Below are 7,310 nucleotides of genomic sequence, written 5' to 3'. Positions count from 1 at the left end.
GGGAAGGTCTCCACTGGGGCCTAGAGGTGGCTGTGTTGCTGAGGCCCATCTTAGACTCGCGGGGCCGGCCAGCATCTGGTCTGGCCTCAGGAGTCCCTAGGCTGCCTCCCTGTACCCCCTGATCCCAGAGCGACTCCCCCGTTTCTCATCTGAGGATCCGAGAGCACTCATTAGTGCACCATCCTCCCACACGTGGCATCCACTCCTGTCATTATCTCCATTTTACAGATGGGGAAATGGAGGAACTTGGGGTTCCCAACTGGACCTCAGGGCTCACCCAGCAAGTTGGTGGTGGCTGGAGGGGTTCTGGCTCTGAACACAGGGTTCTCAGCTCAGGCCCAGGCTTGACGAAGCGGCAGTTCTCCCTGACGGACCCTGGGACAGAGGCTGAGCTAGAAGGTCACTCACAGATGGTCGGTTCTGAGCCCCTCGTGATCCAGACGGAGGGAAGGAGGCCCCGAAAGAGCCAGGGGCTGGCCCAGACCACACAGCCCCCTTAATGGACAGGCTTCCTCAGACGCAGGTCCCCGGGGGTTCAGAAGAGAGGGTGCGCCGGGCTGCTCGTCTGCGCCCTGGGGACCCTGCCCTCCTGAAGAAGGGGACTCTGCAGGGCTCCTGCTCGGGTAGCCGGCCCTGGCCAGCATGGCACTTGCACACACCCTTCTCCCCGCAGTGGGACACTTTGTGAGGAAGGAAAGCAAGACCGAGGCGCGGGAGGCTGTGCAGCATGAAGGCCGGTACCGGCCTGGGGCTCAGAAGTTTCCAGCGAGGCCCCCTGATGCTCTGGGGCACTTGGAAGGCCACCTGTCCTTGCTTCGGGGGCTCTGTGAGTGACAGAGACGGAGCAGTAAGCGCAGCTTTAACGAAGTGGGAGCAGGCGCCATGCGGTCTTGTTCAGTTTCAAGCCACAGTGGCAGGAAGACGGGAAGGGGAGCCTGAAAGTGAGACAGGGCTGCAGCGGCCGCTGCAGGTGTGGGCCGTGATGGTTGAGAGGAGGGTCGGGGCGGACACTCTCCCTGCTCCTGAGCCCTTCCAGCTTGGCTTCCCTGTCCCCCCTCCTCCCCCTGTCCTGCTGCAGCTGCTAATTCAGTCCCCTCGGCATGGGGCGCCGTAAACAGCGGGCCCTCAGCCAGGTTTGCATGGGTGGTTTATCGATTTAATTAAGCAGGGGCTGTAAACGGTGCCCCCTCCTCCGCGTGAGGCGGCAGGGCTGGGCCGGGCACTCGAAGGGCAGCTGGCCAGCATTAAAGACCCAGGAGGCCCTGACCTCAGGGCAGCCGGCCTCAGGGACGCGTGGTCCCCGTGACTTCCGTCCCTCGTCCCTCTTGGGCTCTATCAGAGGTGACATTGCAAGTGGCAGTGTCAGCTTAATCAAGCCCGGAGCCTGTGCCAGGGAGAGGGGACCTCAGAGGACAGTGGGCAGAGGGAGCCCCGGCGCCACCAGCCTGGATCCCACCTCAGCCGCACCTCCTCCTGCAGGTGCCCCGCCCGGGGCTCAGGGAAAGGCTATTAGTTTGTCCTTAATGATGGAGCAGAGTTCCGGGGGCTCGTGGCTTGCCCACTCTTGCTTGGCATCTCCAGATGCCATCGTGGACCGGGCATTTGCTGTGCCTGCATGAGAGGCGGAGGAGTGACTTCAGGCGACCTCTGCTCTTTCTGCCCCCTCCTTGAACGGGAGCACGGGCCCTGGCACACGGAGGCCTGGGCTGCACGCCGTCCTAGCCTGAGGGCTGTGTGGCTGCCTCTGTGCCTTGGTCTTTCCGGATGCGAGTGAGGGCGGGACTCGGCATTGCCCAAGGTCCCTTCTAGCCCCACAGTTGGTCATCGGCTCCTCTCCTGCCCGAGGTGCTGTTCTCACGCCCCGGAGTCTAGGCACTGAGCTGGGGGCGGGGTGTGTGTGATTCCCACACCTGTAGGGTCCTTACTCCAGCTCTGCAGAGACCGCAGCCTCGTCCCCACCTCAGAGGTGAGCAGCTCATAGAGGTCGAGTGACCTGCCGCAGGCCACACAGCTCTTCAGTGGCAACGCTTGGCTGGAGCCCAGCCGTCAGTAACGCTGACGGATTTCCTTGGCTTCCCCCTGCCCCCACCACCCTACCACCAATCAGCCCCTTGTCAGTCACAGTCACCTCCCTCTTCCCCAGAGCTCAAAGCTCGCCTCCAGGATCCTGGGGAGGACCCGGAGGACAAAGATGTCACAGGCGGTCTTGGACCCTGTCCTTTGGAGAGGAAATCGAAGTCTCCAAGCTGGAGGTGCCCACTTGGAGTTGGCCACACTCCCCACAGGGAGCCAGGAGGCTCGGGGAGGGGCGTGGGGGCACTGCAGAGTGGCGGGGTGCAGGGGACATACCTTGGTGGCTCAGAGCTGGTGGGATCCTTGAGGCCCATTGCCCAGATGAGAACAGGGGCCCAAGGTCACACAGTTTGAGTGGGAATCTCTCTGGAAGAGTCTGGCCTGGCCTTCTGCTGGCACTCCCCCCTTCCACTCCTAGCTGCCTGGACCCAGGTGGCACCACAGGAATGCAGGGGGGCAGCGGGGAGTGGGGCCCCGCCCCACAAGCTTGTCCGCAGCGTCTGTTGTCTGTCGTGTGAGTTCACAGCTGCCCAGGAACATCTGCTCCGTCTCCCACTTCAGCACCACCTGCCTCTCCTCTCTCTCTCTTTTTTTTTTTTTAATTTCTTTATTGATTAAGGTATCACATATTTGTCCTCGTCCCCCCATTTCCATCCCACCCCCCTCCCCACACATGCCCCCACCCCCCTGTTGTCCTTAACTGCTGGTTGGGCTCATATGTCTGCACACAAGTCCTTTGGTTGATCTCTCCCTTTATCCCCACCCTTCCCTACTCTCCCCTCGAGGCCCGACAGTCTGATCCATGCCTCCTTGTTTCTGGGTCTGTTCTTGTTCATCAGTCTATGTTGTTCATCATTTCCCCTAGATGAGTGAGATCATGTGCTATTAGAAATACACTTATAGGAACCGAAAATGAGACAAGCAATAATAGTTATGGTGACAGGCAAATGAATCGGTCTGTAGTGAGTTTCTTTCTGGGCCAACAGTTCTTTTGAGACCCAATTTCAATGTCCAACAGTTCCTTATGTGTACATGTCAGCACTGACATTTCAGTTCTGGATGGTGGACAACTGGTGGTAATGCAGGTCCGACTCTGTCTGGTTTGGTCCTGGGCAATCTGCAGTGATGCACAGCTGCTGACTGCTAGTATCTCCTCTCTTCTTTCTCCCATTCTCTGAGTCACTCGTATTTGGTCATCTCTGCCCATCCACTGGCAGTGCCAACCCTCCAGTGTCCAGGATCCCTGGGGGGTGTATGAGTCGAGTATGACAGGCTGGGCTTGGGATCTGCACTCTGGGGCCTTTGCCATTCCCTGGCTGACCACCGTGAGCATCCGTCTCCACATGTGTGCAGTGGGCAGCAGTCCTCCCCTCAGAGGGCACTGTGGGGGGAGTGAGGGCTGAGGACAAGGCTGGGCACCTTCCAAGGCCCCTCTGCTCTGCACCCAGGTTTGGAGTTATTGCTACTGTCATCCAACCCGCCCGTTCCCAAATGTGGATGTGCCTGACTCCGGGCAACCCAGAGAGGAACAGGTTCCCACGCCCCCTTCTCCCAGCACACTCTGCCCCGTCCGCTCCACCCCTGCTCTGTCCCTGCCACACTGTCCCTGCCAATGGTCACCCGCCTCTGGTGGATCATGACAGCTAACGGGCCAGAGTAACAGATTGGCATCCTTGAGCCTTAGTCTGCACATCTGTGAAATGGGAAGAATAGGTTTCCTTCAGAATAGCTCTGGATGAGCGAGCTCCTGTGAAGCCCCTCCCACCGACGTCAGAGGGCCCCACAAACGGGGCTGACTGTTCTGGTTGGACCTGCCAGGGTGAGGCGCTCACCCTCTGAGGCTGCTTTGGGCTTTGGGACGGGATAGCAGGGGTATGACACCTTGGAATGCTTCAGAGTCTCTGCCTGCTCCGGCCGCGTCCCTCGTTCTCTCCCGGGAGCCGCCCCTGCCGGCCCACGCTGCTGACATCTTCCTCTGGCCTCCTGCCGCGCGACTGGCTGAGCCCACGCCTGCCACCTGTCTTCTGCTCATTTACTCATTCTCTCTCACCTGAGATGTTGCAAAGGCCTCCAAGAGGTTGTCCTGCCCCTTCCTTCTCCATCTGGAGGGATTAAAAGCCATTTTATTAGAGGTATTTCTCAGTATAAAGTGCGGAGATCTTAGGCGTGTCGCTCAGTGGATTTCTACATGCGTATCCACCCGTGTAAGTGCCTCATCACCCCAGACACAGAGCAAACCACACAGCCCAGGAGGCTCTCTGTGCCCTTTCCGGTCAATAGTCTCGCCAGCGGTGACTGCTAGTCAGACGTTAATCCCCAAAGTTAACTTCATCTGCCCCTGAGCTCCGTGCACATGGCGGCACCCGGCATCTCCTCGTTCCTGCTGCCTTTCCTCCCGCAGCGTCACGCCTGCGAGCTGCACCCGCACCGTCCACGGATGAGTAACTTCTTCTTTTCCGTTGCTGTGTAGTATTTCATCGGCTGGATGAGTCACTTATTTATTTCCCTCTCTGTAGTAGATGGGCACGAGAGTTGCTTTCAGTGTTTGGCTATTGTGAGTAAAGCTGCGATGACCATTTTTGAACATGACCTTCAGTGGGCATTTGCTTTTATTTCTCTTGGGGTAAGTAAGACCCATGAGTGGAATTTCTGCATCATAACCCAGGCACGTGTTTCATTTCAGCAAATACTGCCAAACAGTTTCCCCCGGGGCCTGACCACTTACACTCCCACCAGCCGTGTGGGCGTCTGGTCGCTCCACACTCTCATCCACATTGGGATTGGTTATTCCTTTTTATCTTAGCCATTCGGCTTCTTTCTGAGCCTCTGGGGACGACGGTGTCGTCTCTTTCTCTCGGTGGCCCTGAACCTCACCTGATGCTGGTTCTCCACCAGCTCTCAAAGGTGGGGTTGAGACGTGGCCCGATTGCCTTGGAGAGTCCCAGGTTACACCCATCGACACAGCCTGGTGATTAATACCCCCCCCCCCTACCCCGCCAACAAGCGGAGGGGAGGGGAGGGGGAGAGGGCGCCACGAGACCACAGGGAAGAGCACATTCACTTCAGGGACAGACCTGGGCCTGGCGCTGACCTGTCTCCAGTGTGCTGTGCTCGCACCCTCTAGGCCTCAGTTTCCCCTTCTGTGAAATGGGGAGAATAATTCTTCCTTCACCTGTGTCTTACCAGGTGGCTCTAGGGGAAGTGAGATATCAGGTGAGCGTGCGTCAGGAGCACACTGCAGATGTGCAGAGAAGCCACTCCTGTCCCCCGGGAGCCTCTGCTGGGGAGGGGCGATGTCACACCTGCCCACTGGGTCCAGGGTGAGAACAGGAGGGGCCCAGGGAGGGGGCATGGAGCCCGAGGAGAGGAGGGAGTGGTATGTCCCAGTGGGGAAACCTGCTGAATGAGAACATCTGCAAAGTCCAGGTGGGAGCCAAATGTCCTTTTCTGAGTGTCCGAAGTCTTTTATAATTTAAATTGTTTAAATTTAAAAAAAAAAAAAAAAAAAGTACAGGCTGGCTTTTGGTTGCAATGGAGTCACTTTCTGTTACTCCTCCGGCACCGGCATGACCCTCGGGGGCCTGTGCAGGGCGCCCGGCGCTGCAGGTAGCGCTCAGCTCTGACCAAGGTGCCGGCGGCCTGTGGGACCAGCTCCGACACGCCCTCAAGGCCAGATGGCCCAGGACAGGTGTGCAGGGGTGAGGAAGAGTGACTCAGCGCTGGGCTGTGCCAGGGGAGAGGTGCCGGCCTGAAGAGGAGACGGAAGTGGGAAAGGACAGCCGTGAGCTTGCTGACGTCCAGAGGTCAGCGCGGGCTCCTTGGAGGTCACAGCCCTCAGGTCTCTCATTATACAGACGAGGACGCTGAGACCCAGAGGGCGGAAAGGACTTGCTCAAGTCACGTGGCCAAGTCCTGGGGTCAGATCTCCCCTGGCCTCACGCTCAACGGTGATAGGAAGCATTGTCCTGGGCTCCCTCCGGCTTCAGAAGCCTGAAGCTGCCTCGTCAGCCCCAGGTTTGGGCCGACCTCCGTGTCTTCGACCTGGGCTCCCAGCACGGAGAGCCTGAGAGTCCCAGGGCCTTCCCCAGAGCGCCCAGACGCCGAATGGGCAGCTCTGTGCCGAGCTGGCTCACCTGGCACATCTCTTCCCAGCTCCGAGTTCAGTGACTGGCGGTGGGCAGCCTGAAATCAGCCCGGAGTATTTGCACCCGGAAATCAGCAAATGCCACAAAGAGGAGCTTTCCCTGGACGCTGAGTGCTGGGCCTTTATCAGCACACGCTGCCTGGGCCCCCTCCCCTCCAACCACAGCAGCTCCACCTTATCTGTTGTACGTGTTGGGTTCTTGATAAGAGTACACATCAGAGTACTAGCTCATTGGATGCAATGATATTTGAAGAGGATTCTACTGCTTTAAAAGAATTTGAGCCCTGGCCAGTGGCTCAGAGGTTAGAACGTTGGCCTGTGGACTGAAGGGTCGCAGGTTTGATCCCTGGCCTGGTTGGGGCTTCTGGGGGAGGCAACCAATCAGTCTCTCTCTCTCTCTCTCTTTCTCTCTCTCTCTCTCTCTCTCTCCCTCCCTTCCACTCTGTCTGAAAATCAATGGAAAAAATATCCTTGGGTGAGGATTTAAAAAATCTTTGAAAAATTATTGTTTTGGACCAATATATTTGTTTCCATTTATCCTGGGTGTACCAAATCGATGATTATGAATTAACCTGGTCTAACTTGTATGTTCTGAACTGACCTTTGCATTCTGGGTTACCTGAGCTAACAGGTGTTCTGAGCTTACCAAGTGTTCCAGGAGGCCTTGTGTCTGTGGCTAACATGTGTGTTCTGGATTAGTGGGTGACTCCGGGCTAGCCTGGGAGCTACTTCCAGGCTAGGCTGAGCTGATTAATCTAATGTTCTGAGATAGCCTGTAGGTTCTGGGCCACCCTAGGCACCTGTTCCAGATAATCGGCAGGACCTGGGGCGCTCCCTGTCGCTCCCCTGGAGAAAGGACACGGAGCAGAGCTCTGGTCCCAGGGCCCTCTTGGTTGTTCAGTGTGGGAAAGGGGCCCTCCATGTTCCTCCTGATGAAGGAGAACAGCAGAAGCTACCAGAGAGCTTGGAGCTCCTTAGGAGCAAGCGCCTTGGACGGTCCCAGGAGGTCCAGAGCCAGCCTCAGGGGCTCAGGAGGGAGGAGGGACCCAACCAGCTCTTGCTTGGGTCAGGCAGGGCTGGCTTGGGCGGGTGA

Source organism: Eptesicus fuscus, chromosome 17 (genome assembly GCF_027574615.1).
Source record: "Eptesicus fuscus isolate TK198812 chromosome 17, DD_ASM_mEF_20220401, whole genome shotgun sequence".
Classification (NCBI taxonomy): Eukaryota; Metazoa; Chordata; class Mammalia; order Chiroptera; family Vespertilionidae; genus Eptesicus; species Eptesicus fuscus.
The sequence above is the reverse complement of the archived record's forward strand: the minus strand, read 5'-3'. Positions refer to the sequence as shown.